The sequence below is a fragment of the Gossypium arboreum genome, chromosome 6, assembly GCF_025698485.1.
Source record: "Gossypium arboreum isolate Shixiya-1 chromosome 6, ASM2569848v2, whole genome shotgun sequence".
Taxonomy (NCBI): domain Eukaryota; kingdom Viridiplantae; phylum Streptophyta; class Magnoliopsida; order Malvales; family Malvaceae; genus Gossypium; species Gossypium arboreum.
Window position 1 is genome coordinate 130,251,651 of NC_069075.1, and position 15,340 is coordinate 130,266,990.

The window sequence follows — 15,340 nt, forward strand, 5'->3', positions numbered from 1 at the left end:
ACTCGATGAATGGCGGACGCATAAACCAAGAACACCTGACAAACCAAATCTACGACAGAACGAGGTCAATACCTTTCCAAATCAACTTAAGATTGAAGATAGAGTCTTATTAGATGTCGCAGATCCCCAAATTGTCGCTACCACACTGAATGAAGAAATCCCTCTTACGATACTTAGTATCTTTCCACTCGGTACGGTCGAGGTAAGGCACCCCAAGTTCGACACTTTTAAGGTAAACAACACTCATTTAAAACCTTATTTTGATGAGATTGATGACAACAACCACCATGATTATTCAACGGAGAGGTAAGTCAAGCTTAGACTATAAATAAGTGCTTCTCGGGAGGCAACCCGAGCACTAACTGTATTAACTTCTTTAAAAATTTAGTCTTCAACATCTAACTTACTAACGGAGCTCTCTAATACAGGTTTTCCACAGAGACACGACCAAGGACATGGGCGTGCTTATGGCTGTGTGAATACAGGGCAAGGATTTCCCCAAACACGGGCTACGATAAAATGCCACGACCGTGCGACATGGCTGTGGTCAAGCCTGCCAAAACAACAAAGGCGTGTGACACGCCCGTGTGGAAGACCCGTGGTTGAAATTGAGAAACTAGCACGGGCGTACGACATGCCCATGTCTAACACCCTTGGTTGAACCTGTTAGATTGACACAGGCATGGGGATTTCCCACAGGGCGTGGGAGAAGCGAACAATGCCAGACACGACCGTTTGACACGGCTGTGTGCACCCACATGCCCAAGGAACACGGGTGTTTACTAAATTTCAGACTTGCCCAAATTGAAAATTCGTGAATCACACGGCTGGAATTGGGGAACACGGGCATGTGCCCTGGCCGTGTGGCCCAATATCTATAAATACCCTGCACTATTCACTTTCTTCACCATTCAAAAACCCTAACCCTAACCACTGCAACTCCACACGGCCTCCCGGCCATGTCTGTGCACCGCTTCCCACTTCATTTTTGACGCTCAATCTCTTTCCCTTAGCGTTTGTTTACTCCTTTCACTTCTATTTTACTTATTTCTAATGCTTATTATCAACATAATCTTCATAACTTTTGAACTATTTTTCATTTTTCTATCATTTAATTTGCATTCTTAGGTTAGTTATCATACATTTCGTGTTAAATCAAGTTATTAGAAACACCTCATACCCATTACATTTCTATTCTCATTCTCATTGTTATTGTGGATGAATTTATTTCATATTAGTAGTCTTGGCTGAAATAGTTAGTTCAAATTCATGCCTTTTACTTCTTCGAATTCGTTTGCGTATTATTATTATTCTTTATATTACAGGCTTTTAATGTCGTCTTTACGAGGAAAGAAAACCACCGTACCTGTCCTGAAGAAGAGGAAGGGAGCGTTATCTTTTGCGAGTCCAACCACGAAAATTTGTCACCCTCTCTTGCAGTTCCCCCGAGGGCCCCAAGAAGAGCTTTTCCAAATACTTCGGGCCCGACCCTTAATTGCAGGCCGCTGCATCGACTAGGATACTGTAGAACAAGTTCAGATGGCTAATGCGATTCGGGCCCTCCTAACCACCGACCCATGGAAGCTGTTCTTTGGGATCATGGAACCAACATACCTCGAGCTCATGATGGAACTATGCTCAATGTTCCATCTTCAGACCATAATGACAAATTACGATGATCCCGGCACGGTCCAGTTCGCCTAGGCAGGTTAGTCCACCAGCTAAACATCCCAGAATTCGGTGCTGCACTAGGCTTATATACGGAGGAGTTCAATGAGGAAAATGAACTACATGCTCTCACTCGCCACATAAATTTTTCTCCCTCGAAGTGCTGGCACACTTTGGCCCTTGCACAGCCTCCTACAATCCTAGTAGTTCCAAGGCATCAGTTCTCCCACCATCCCTAAGGTACCTACACGCCATTTTAGCTCACACGATTACAGGGTGGCGAGAGAGCATTGGCGTCGTCAACACTCACGACGCCTACTTATTATGGTGTATGTCGCACGGGCACATCATCGACCTTGCCTATTTCATTGCCCTCGCGATTCAGCATCAGACGGAGCGGCATAGGAAGGGGATCATCTCCATTGGCATTTATGTGACTCGACTAGCGCGACACTTCGGGCTCCTCAACACTGCGGCCCAAGAATCATCTCTCACCCTTATCGGCCAGATGTCTCCACAAGGCATCTCGAGCATGCTTAGCATGAGGATGATTGAGAGGCGCGAGGAACCTACCCTCCCCAATATCGTCTCGCCCAATCTATCGAAGAGGAGGCCTAAGAGGACATTCCGATGATGTTCCCCCACAGCACGAGGACCCACCGACTCAGCCACCACCACCTTCTCATCCATTTCATGTGGCGGCTTCATATGCTAACATCTCTGAGCGCCTCACTCGATTCGAGCAGCAGTGTTTTCAACGATTTGACAACATTGATGCTACTTTACAACAGATTTGTTAGTAACTCCACATCTCATCGCCAGTCCCACCTCGCGAACCATTCAGCGATAAAGATGTTTAAAAATATTTATTTATTATTTTATGTTTTTAATTTTTATTAAAACTACTTTTTATTTTATTTAGATTTTCGAAATTCTATTTTTAATTATTAATTTCGGTTATTTCTTTTTGAGTAATTATTCTTCCTAATATCCCCTAAAAAGTTCCTGATTTTATCACAGTTATATAGAGCTCTTAAGCTCATCATCACATAGGAACTAAAATTCCACCAGGAAAGGTTCTCCACAACTGCCATCTCCTGCTCGCCAACGACCATAGCTACCACTAGAGATAATATCCTTTTGGCACAGGACTTATGGCCTAATGAACCTCTACAACCGCTGGTGTATCCACCACCACTGTCGAACTGATTACTTTCCAAAACTCCAGTTCGAGGAATTCATCATACAGGAAGTTTCACTTCTCTCTCTATCTTATTTTTATATTTTAATATCTATCTTTGTACATTAAGGGAAATGTACATCTTAAGTGTGGGGGGTATTTATTTCATTATCAGAAAAATCCCTGAATGATTGCCTTGTTCTCTTGAAAAGCTCTCATATCATATTTAGGATAAATTTTGATTGATTTATGATTTTGATTGATATATCTTGAATTAAAACATAGGCATTTATGCATTGATTGTTTAAACTTTAAGACATTAGAGAATCAAGCATGATAAGTTGATTTTTAAGAATTTAAAATTTTAGGTTGTTTCCCCAAATTTTAGGTATTACTTTGAGTTGGGATTTACAAGTTTTAAACATCAAAAAGGAATAATTTTTGTGAGATTTTTGAGCCTTTTGAGCATCTATTAATTCTTTCATGCTCACTTTTATTATTGTTTTGAGTGCGTCATTAGTGAACTGTTATTCTAGAACTTGCTTGATTATTCATGTTGAGACCGCACCATTTGATTTGATATGTCAAAATAACTGAGGCACTTAGGATTAACCCACTCATGCCATGAAAAGCCTACCTCCACAATTAACCCCTAGTGAACCCCCTTGAGCCTAACAAGCCATTTCTTTTATTAATATTAAACTTTAACCCATTATTGTTGAAATTCCCTAAATTAATTTAAGCCCCATTTTTGTCGAGATTTGAATTGAAATAGTTGCTTAGCTATGTTTTATTCTACTCTATAATTTATTGTGTTCTTAAAAAAAAAAGCATGTATACATATTAGTAGTGATCTTCTGTTTGTAAGCTTCAGAAGTTAAATCCCTTAGTCTGAGAAGAAGCTCTATTGTACACAAGTGATGATTAACTCATTTTCTAGTTAGGTAATTTTTCAATTCAATCTCGATTCTAACCCTTTCTTTCAGCTTGTGACCACACCCCCTAACCAAACCTCATTACAACCCTCTAAAGACCTTTTTGATTGATGTATCATCTTAAATTATAGTGGTGGAGATTTGATTTTTCATGCAAGCCTATGGTAATGAATTTTCATTATTGACTATTGAGTGCTTCATTTATTGTCCTTAAACACCTCGAGTGATTTGAGTGAATCTGTAGTGAGGATGTGAAACTCTGTGATATTCTGAATCAAAGGTAATTACTTAAATGAGGAGAGACACCTATGTTTGCCTGATTAAATACTCAACTTGGAATGTTTGAAACTTTTATGTTCTTTTAGTTGAATTCTCAACATGTGATTACCTATGGATTATTCTGAGATATTATCGATAGAAATTATAAGTTGAGAAGAATTTATTTTGATTATGAGTTGAGAATTTTGCTTGAGGACAAGCAAATGCTTAAGTGTGGGGGTATTCGATAAACTGTAATTTATATATATTTTTACCCGTGTTTAATGCATTTTATGGTTGATTTTCCATTAGAATTGGTGAATTCGATGCTCCTAATGCTTTAATTTCATGTTTTACACTTAGGAGAGCATAGGAGAGTGAAAAGAACGAGAAACGGGCCAAAGTACGAAATCAACAAGGCCTGGACCTCCTCATACGGGCAGACCACATGGCCATGTCAATTTGGCAGGCTCGAGCACGGCTTGAAGTAATCACACATGGGCGTGTCCCTACTAAGCCCAAGTTAAGTCCAATTCGGAAAAGGCAAATTTTGAGGGCTTTTAGGCATTCCAAAGCCTATAAATACACCCTAGAGAAGGAAGAAAGGGGAGGACAGAGTAGGGGGTAAGGAATTACTCCAATAAAGCTGATTGAGTCATCTCAGAAGCCAGATTCATCATCAAGGCTGAAGATCTCTGTTCAATTCCCCTTCAGGAGTTTTGGGTTTTCTTTATGTTTTGTATTCTTTATTATTCTGAGATGTTGTATTATTTAGTTATGAACTAAATCCCTCAAATACCTAAGGGGAATGAAACTTAAGACGAATCTTGTTATTATTTTCTGAATTGTATGATAAATATTTGACTTGTTCTTAATTATGTGTTCTTAATTCTTGTTTTGATATCCCAGGATACCGATTCAAGATAAGCTCTTATTAAGAGGAGGAATAGACCCTGTTTAAGAGTACATTTGTCATAATTAAGAGGAGTTGATTGCGCCTAGACATAGGGTGACAAGATTTTGCCGGATTAGGGTGAAACCTAATAAGGGGATCCATAGATCGAGTTAATGCAACCCTAGAGTGTTAATTAGAGAAAAGTCTCGATTATTCAATCTAGGGATTAGACGTTATTAGTCTTGAGTAGGGATAATAACATAACTTAGGGATCTCTACGGAACAAGTTAAATGAATAAATCGTCCGATTCAGAGCCAGAATAACAGGTACAGTCTAGGTGGATTTTTCCTTAGGTATTGTTTTCATTCAATCTATTTTTCCAAAAGCAATTACCCAGTTCCATTCTCTGTGCATTCTTAGTTTAGATAATTAGTTAGTTAAAATAAAAACCTCTTTATTCTTAGGCTAGATAATAAAAAGACAGTCATTACTAGTACTTTTAGTTCCTTTGGGTTCGACAATCCAGTCTTGCTAAAACTATTTATAATTACTCGTTCTTGAACTAACTATTATCGCGATGTAGGCAAGTGTACCTATCACGAAATCACGCGATCAAAGACCATGTCTGGGACATTGGCATTATATATGATTTCGTGTAAGACCCTATTTGGGATAGTGGCATCGATATTTGATTACATGTAAGGCCTCATCTGGGACGTTGGCATTGTATGAGTTTATGAGCTATTCGAGTATCCTTATCAATTCTGAACAGTTCAATGGGCATTATCGAGGAAGGAATTAATATGTGAATGAATATCCGATTTAGGTACGTTTGAAATGTACATGTTATTCAAGAATGAAAAGTGAGTATGTTATAAATGATGACATATGAACTATAAGAGAATGAAATCTGATTATATGCAAGTAAAGTATGAACAAGTGAACTAAATGTAATTTATGAAATGAAATTGTGATTTATATGATCTTGCTAGGATAGAATTGGTTTAAGTTCATCTTATGTGTTAAGTTTATTTGTATATGGCTTACTAAGCTTTAGAAAGCTTACTTTGTGTGTGTTTTTCATTGTTTTATAGATTATCGAAGCTACCGTGAGCTTGGGGATCGTTAAGGATCGTCGTCACACTATCGAACGATATTTTTGTATTTTTGAAGTTGTAAATATTAATGTATGGCATGTATAGGCTAGTGATGTTATGATATGTGTTATGTGTATGTCTTGTCCTGTGATATGGCATTAAGATGATTGAGATTATAAAATTGGTTTTGGTATAGACTATGTGATGCAAAAATGATGTAATTGATATATATATATATATATATATATAAATGGTTTTGTGTGAATGGTCATCTTGGTATGATTTGGTAGTTGAAATAGAATGGTTTTGGTATGATATTGAATTTGATTAAATGTTGTTTGAGACAAATGAATTGGTATGCTTTGATATGAAATTGATTGGTGATGTTGTGGATTGAAATATGCATGTTTTGGTTGCGGAATTGAGTAATTGAAATGGTTGATATTAGATGGTATAATATGTGGTGAATTGGCATGTTTTCACTGCACATATATGTTTAGAAATGATGCAATTTGATATGGTTTATTATGCTTGAGGAGGGTGAGAAATGTGACTTAATTTAAGTCTATTTTTACTCCACACAGCTGAGCACACGGGCATGTGGCTCGATCGTGTGCAACATATGGCCCTGGTACACGGCCGTGTGTCCCCTAGGTACCCTACAATTTAAAGTCAGTATACCCTACAGTTTTGACATGGCTTAGACACACAGGCATGTCTATTGGTCGTGTATGGCACACGATCTAGTAGATGGGCATGTGGTCGGCCATGTGACCCAAGTCAATAACCCCCCTTAGATTTCACACGGCCTGGCACATGAGCGTGTCCTCGACCATGTGATGCAAGTCAGATGTATTCCCTGTTTTCACACGATCTGTGACACGGGCATGTCTAGTGTCCGTGTGAGGCACACGGCCAGTTCACACGGGCGTGTGACCCTTAAATGTTAGAAAATTTTATAAGTTTCTTAAAGTTTGTAAATGTTATCGGTTTAGTCCCGAACCACTTCTAAGCATGTTTTAAGGTCTCGTGGGACCTTACAAGGGACGTTATGAATAGATTTTGATTATGGTTTTATGAATGTATGTGAATCGTGTGTGATTTTTGGTAATGCCTTGTAACCCTATTCCGGTGACGGATACGGGTTAAGTGTGTTACATTGCGGATGAAAAGCTGTACTAAAATTCAACTTTGTACCCAAAGCTTCTTGCAATTTCTTCCAAAATTGTGATGTAAGCCTCCGATGTCTATCTGAAATAATCGAAACTGGCACTCTGTGCAATCTAACTATCTCATAAATGTATAACTCCGCCAATTTATCAAGCGAAAAGTCAGTACATATTAGGATGAAATGTGCGATTTCGTCAATCAATCAACGACAACCCAAATTGCATCTTTCTTCTTCGGAGACAAGGGTAATCCCGATACGAAATCCATAGTCACTCTATCCTATTTCCACTCCGATATTATCACAGGCTAAAGCAAACCTGAAGGCACTTGATGCTCGGCTTTCACTTGCTGACAAATCAAACACTTCGATACAAACTCGGAAATATCTCGTTTCATACTTGACCACCAATACGACTTCTTCAAATCATTGTATATTTTGGTACTTCTAGGATGAATAGATAAACAACCACTATGTGCCTCATGTAAAATTTTCTGAATTAACTTTGGCTTTTTCGGTACGAAAATTCTATCTCGAAACATCAAACAATCATCGGATCCGATTTGGTACTCTGAATCATTGTTCGACTCACAATGCACTCTTTTAGCTTGCAACTCAGTCTCACACTTTTGAACTTCGCAAATTTGTTGAAGAAAAAATGACTTAGCCTTTAACTCAGCTAAAATAGAACCATCATCAGATAATATCAACTGTGTATTCATTGCTCTCAAGGCAAACAATGATTTTCTGCTCAAAGCATCCGTGACTACATTTGCTTTCCTCGGATGAGAATGAATTACTAACTCATAATCTTTTAGTAGTTCAAGCCACCTCCGTTGTCGCAAATTCAAATCTCTCTGAGTCATAATATATTTTAAGCTTTTATGATTAGTAAAGATGTGGCATTTTTCACCGTATAAATGATGATGCCAAATTTTCAATTCGAAAACTATAGCAGCCAACTCTAAATCGTGCATCACATAGTTCTTTTCATGTGGCTTCAACTGTCTGGAGGCATAAGCTACAGCTTTTCCCTCTTGCATCAATATGCAACCCAAGCCGTCCAATGACGCGTCATTGTAAATCACAAATTCTTTACCTAATTCAGGTTGAACCAACACTGGTGCCTCAGTTAATAATTTTTTCAATTGATCGAAACTTTGTTGACATTTCTCGGACCATTCAAACTTTATATCTTTCTACAGTACTCTGGTCATCGGTGTAGCAATCATTAAGAACCCTTTAACGAAATGTCGATAGTAACCAGCCAATCCCAGAAAACTTCTGACCTCGGATACATTTTTAGGTGGTTTCCAGTCAATAATTGCAGAAATCTTACTTGGATCCACTCAAATGCCATCCGCCAAGACAATATGTCCCAAAAATCTAACTTCCCAGAGCTAAAACTCAATTTGCTAAATTTAGCATATTGTTGTTTATCTCTCAAGGTTTGTAATACAATCCTCAAATGCTCAGCATACTCAGTCTCATCTCGAGAATAGATCAGAATGTCGTCAATGAACACAAAAACAAATCTGTCTAAATACGGTCTAAAAATCTGATTCATCAAATCCATAAAAATGGCAGAAGCATTAGTTAGTCCAAAAGGCATAACTAGGAATTCATAATATTTGTACCTCATTCTGAATGAAGTTTTTGGCACATCTAAGTCTTTAATTCGCAACTGATAATAGTCGTATCTCAAATCAATCTTTGAAAACACTGTTGTACCTTTCAACTGATCAAACAAATCCTCTATTTTCAGCAACAGATATTTATTCTTTATCATAGCCTTCTTGAGCTGATGATAGTTAATACACATTCTCATTGACCCGTCTTTCTTCTTTACAAACAACACAGGTGCACCCCAGGGCAAAAAACTCGGTTGTGCAAAACCTCTATCTGTTAACTCTTGCAACTGAGCTATCAACTTATTCAAATTTCTAGGAGCCATTCTATACAGAGTGATAGATATCAGTAAAGTTTTTCATTCCATATCTTATGAAATTTGGAATCAGACGGGAGCATAATTGAATTATACAGTAACGGAAACAGAGTTACTTGCTATTGTGTTTGCTTTTGACAAGTTTTGATCTTATCTTGTAGGTACAAAAGTGACTGTTTATCAATATCACTTGATAATTAAATATTTACTTGCCAAGAAAGATGCCAAGTTGGGATTGATCCGATAGGTATTTCAACTCCTAGCATTTGATCTAGAAATTCAAGATCGAAAAGGGGTAGAAAATCAAGCAGTAGATCACTTATCTAAAAAATTGGAGCTGTAAGAAGGAAATTCTCCACTTCTACCTATTCAGGAGACATTTCCAGACGAGCAAATACTTAAGGTAAATCATGTCCATAATACTCCTTGGTTTGCTGATTTTGCTAACTATTTCACTTTTGGTTTGATGTTGATTGATAAATCATATCAACAAAAGAAAAAGTTTCTTCACGATATGAAGTACTATTTTTGTGAAGAACCATGGTTGTTTAGAAAGTCTACAGATCAAATAATCAGGAGATGCGTGGCAGAAGATGAAGTACATGAGATTTTATATCATTGCCACACAGCTCTGAGTAGAGGACACTTCGGAGGTATACATACTGCAGCTAAAGTATTGCAAGCGAGATTCTTTTGGCCAACTCTATTCAAAGATACGTATGCTTACGTAAAGAGTTGTGATCGATGCCAAAGGGTTGGAAACATAACTAACAGAAATGAGATGCCTCAAACAAACATCGTTGAGGTAGAATTATTCAATGTTTGTGATATTGACTTCCTTGGTCCTTTCCCTCTGTCTTTTAGTCAAAAGTATATATTGGTAGCAGTAGACTATATGTCCAAATGGGTTGAGGCTGAGCCATATCCGATGAACGATGCCAATATTGTGATGAAATTTTTGCAAAAACTTGTGGTCACAAGGTTTGGAACTTATAGGGCCATCATTAGTGATGAGGGATCCTATTTTGTGAACAAATGGTTGAAATGGTTACTCGACAAGAATGGAGTGAAGCACAAGGTTGCCACTACTTACCATCCGCAGAAAAATAGGCAAGTTGAATTGGAAAAAAAAAGATAAAAGGCATACTCGAGAAGGTAGTTTGTCCAAACTGACAAGACTGGTCCAAAAGACTGGATGACACTTTATTGGCCTACAGGACAACATATAAGACACCTTTAGGGATGTCACCCTGTAGTTTGGTTTTTGGGAAAGCTTGTCAATTGCCCTTGGAGTTAGAATATAAAACTTACTGGGCTCTCCAATAGCTCAACTTTGATCTTAAGCTTGCTAAAGAAAAATGGATGCTTTAACTCAATGAGTTAGAAGAGTTCTGAATGTTCTCATACGAAAATTTGAAGCTATTTAAGTAGAGATTAAAGAGATGGCATAATAAGCACATCCGAGTTCAAGAACTTGAAGTAGGTTAGCAAGTTTTGTTGTTCTATTCTAGATTAAGGTTTATTCTTGGTAAGTTGAAATCACGTTGGTCTAGTCCATTTACGATTTACCAAGTTTTCCCACATAAAGTTGTCAAACGTCAAGATAAGGAAGGTAATTTTCGAGTCAATGCTCAGCACTTAAAACATTACTAGGAAATAAAATTGAGTGGAATAAAGTTTTGATCATTTTATCAGATACTTAGTTTTTCTCGTTTTCTTTTAAATAGATGATTTAGGGTATATTTTTGGGATTAGCATGTTAAAATAAATTCTGTCTAGGAGATTGGAACTTAAGCGGGACAACTTATGACCCCTCCAATCTTTCCTAGGAATTGATTTTAACATAATCTTCCAATAAATTATTCTCTAAATGGAAAAATAAATTTTTAGTTTTTCAAATAAAAGGGTCAATTTTGATCCAAGCTCTAATTGAAACTCAATTTTCAAATTTTCTTTAAGTTTAGGTACTTAATTGAATTATTTGAAAATTTTGGTTGTTCTTTTATAGATATTAAAAATTAGCTGTCTCCTTTTGTAAATATTTTTAAAGGTAGCTAGAATAAAGGTTTTAATTTTATTTTTAATAAATAAGGTTATAATAATTAATATATAATTATAATTATTATAATGTATATTAATTATTATCAACTTTGTATAGAATTAGGATTAGTTTAAATTTTATCATCTTTTAATAAAATTTATCTTAATAAATAAAGTAATAGCAAATAATATTTTAATATACATTATAATATTTATTAATTGTTATTAACTTTATATTACATTAGGAGTTAGAATATTTTAAGAATTCTAATTGAACTCTTACTCTCTATCACTTTAAATACCACTTAATTCATCCATTGTTCAAACCATTCATCTAAACTTCCCATACACCCATTCCACCATCGACCTTAGCATCTAAACTTACCTAGTGTCGTAGCTCCTAACCACTGCTAGCAACACTGGCCAGCAACTCTCATTCGGCCACTAGCTGCATATGCCCATTACGTGCACTTGGCGCACCTACCTAGCAACTCTTGCACCAGTTCCCGCGCGCTGTGACTTGCCCTATTTGCTGGTCCAGTCGACGAACCTGTCTGTTGCTCGTGCACCTGCTTGTGCACCAGCCCTGTTGCTCACTTACGCCTGCCCTGCTCGTGCCTTGTTTATGCATCAAATCTGCTGTAACGCCCCAATTTTCGGGTTTTCTGTGTTTCTGTGATTTTTAAAATTTGTGTGTGTTCTGGTTGGTTAAAATATATATTTTAGTAGGTTAGTGGGCCTTTGGAAGGCCCAAACTTAAGTTAAATTCGTGGTAGTCTTCGGAATTTTAATTTTATGAACAGGTGATGCAATTGATGTTTAGGCTTTTAAGAGTAAAGGGGTAAAAGATGACATAAAAAGGAGTGTGGTGTAGTGGTAAGGTGGCACCACTTAGGGGACAAGGAAGTGACGCCATAGAGGAAGCAAGGGGTCCAAGGTTCAAGTCTTGGCTCTTGCAATATATTTTGGTTTTTCTTTTCAATAAATCTGGAAGCAAGTAGGTGCGCTTTAAAGTTTAATGTGTTGGATTTATGACACAAATGAGTTGATGACCTAGTGGTGGTGACGTGAGTTGGCATGTGAGAGGACTTTGGTTCAAATCCCTTGGCACGCAAAGGTTGATTATTTTGCTATGTTGGGACGACAAGAGTTGGTGTTGGTTTTAAACTCTGGTGATAGAAGGATCCCACATCGAGAAGTTAACATAAGAGTAGATGGAGAGCTGACTTTAAATAGAGCAAACCATGAGGAGAGTAGGCATACCCTTCTTGGTTGATTCCTTTCACTTTGTGACGTGTTCGTTTGGGTTGGGCGTCAGCTAAGAGTGTTTGGAGCGCGAATTAACTGCAGTCTCCTAACAAGTGTGTATTTCTCATTACTCTAGCAGGAGGACGGCTATTTCGGGCCGCGATGGGCTGAAATGGGCATGTGGTCCCAATGGGTCCGTAGGCCCAAGTGGATAAGTTGTAGAATTACTAAAATACCCCTGTAGGATAAGACTACCTTGTATGATGACTATTTTGCCTCTCATGCGTAAATGACTAACTTGTATGATGATTGGGTTAGTTGACATGGATTTATGTTAGTTATCGTTAATTTGTAAGTCTAATGTGTTCGTGATCGATTGTAGGATTATCGCATGGGAGATATTGTCATCAATCGTCATCAACCAGGTGTGTAAATGACACCCTCCCTTAGACTGAATCGGTAAAAACCGAAATATCGAAACGTTGGTATTTTGTGAACTCGTGAGCGTGCGAGCACTCGTGATACAGTTGTTAATGAATATGGTGCATTTGGATGATTAGAGTGCAGAGTGTGCATTTTCGTGCACAACGATATTTTTTGGCTTAACGGGCTGAAAACGGGCTAATGGGCCAACGGGCCCACTTTGGTAAAAAGACGAGGTAAGTACTTCTGATTACTCGGTAAACATTAGAATGAGCATGAAACCTTAGCAATAGGTAACAATTACTGAGATACCCTTATGCATGCAAAATTACGATTTTACCCCTAGTGTTATTTTTTTCTGAAAAGCATGATGTTATGTTTATGTATACGTATACCATGACATATTATTTCTGCTGCATGGGACATGGGTTTATATTGATGGAGGAAGCGTTCTGGTAGCCTCGCTGCAATCTGGTGGCCTCGCCACATATATCTGTTCTGGTGACTTCGTCACAATATCTGGCAGCCTCGCTGCAATTTCTATGGTGTGTAGCGGTTGGGTGGGTCGAGTAGTCTCCCCACATGGTGTAAGGCTAGTACGGGGGTGTTATGGATGGCTCTAGGCTGGGATTTCTGCATTCATGATATATTTATTCTGTATCTGCTATGGGCCTATGGGTTTCATTCTGATTTTTGTACTGGGCTAAGGCCTAGATAAGTCTGACTCTAAGGTTTGATCTGTTTTGGGCTATGGTTGGGTTATGTTGCACACTGAGTTTACCGAACTCACCCTTTATTTTCATCACTACAGGAAATCCCCAACCATAGTGGGCTTGGAGCTATGAGGGATTCGGAATGGCCACATCATCTGCAAAGTTGGTTTTTCTAAGTTAGTTTATTGTTATTATTTTATATTCTAATTTAATTTTGGGTTTTAAGTTGTAATAAGGCCGTTATTTAAATTTCTTTTTCCGCTATGGTTTTATTTTCTGATTATATTTATACTATGTCGAAAGCTGCTAGTGTTAGGTTGCTGGTTTTCAAAATTAATGAACATTTTCCAGGACTCAACAAGCACAACAAATGGATAGCCTAAAGATTGATAAACCAGCTTTTCATTCAACCGCTATTTTTACAAAGACCAACCCAATCACTTAAACCAACAAATGCATACTAAGTCGTAAGTCCATGTGACACGTTAGATCTGGCAATAACGTCTGGGCCGAGTTTGGGGTGTTACATCTGCTCACATCGTTGCTGCTCCTATGTGCTACTATCATCCCTGCCTTCAACCTGTGCGCACCCTTGCACAAATCACAAGTCCCTTGTCACCCTTACACCATATCACTATTAAAAATTGTCGCTACCATTATCACGATCACCATCCAACCAACCCTTATTCAAATTATTTTTGTCCCAATTTAATTTTTATTATTAGGTTTTTATTTTTCTTTACAAAAAGGTGGTAAGAAATTCTCTTTCTCTTAAATTTTATTTTAATTATTTACCCTTTCAAATTTCATGAATTGTTTAAATTTTAAGTGGTAAGAAAATATTTGTTTCTATCTCATGTTCACATTAATCATGCCTCGCAAAAGAACTCGTGCTTCTAACCAAGTTGAAGAATCACAAAACAAATTACACTGTGAAGAAGCCAAAGTGAGATACAATAGCATCTTCAAAAATCTGCAAATGCTCCTTGAAAAAGGCTTTACACTGAAAGAAAGTATCTATATCGATTTCATGGAGCACATTTGACAAATTGTTGAAGCTCTCAATTAGGATTTATTTTGTGAAAAAAGACCTAGTGCAGATGAAGAGTTAGTTTGTGAATTTTATGCAAATTTGACCTCAAACGAATTAACGGAAGATTTTTTTCTAGGAATCAAGGTACCAATAAGCTCAAAAGCTATTAATGAATTCTTTGAATTACCTGATTTTAAAGATGACGAATATTCTTCCTTGATGAGAAATATTGAGGCTAAAAATCTGTAAGAAATTCTGGAGGAACTTACAGTTCTGGGTTCTAATTGGACTGTGTCAAAGCATGGAACTCACACTTGTTGTAGAGAATATTTGACACTACTAGCAAAGGTATGGTTCTACATCATTCGATTCAGCCTTATGCCTATTTCACATGGAACCACAATTTCATTAGAGTGAATGGTTTTGTTATACTCGATTTTAATGGTAAACACCATTGATGTGGGAAAAATCATTCTAAAAGAAATGCGAAATTGTATTGCTAGACGTTCTGGCCCAACTTACTTCCTCTTTACGATAACAATTTGGTGCTGGAAAGCTAAAATTCTTGCAAACATAAAGAAGATAGGTTATAGCCAGGGCACAATCACAAATTGGGACCTCTACCGAATAGCTGGAGATTCTGTTCTACAGCAACGAGTTGAAGAAAGAGAGGATCCCGAAAAAGAAGAAAATCCCACAGAGGTTGAACCAATTTAGTCAACTGAAATCGCTGATA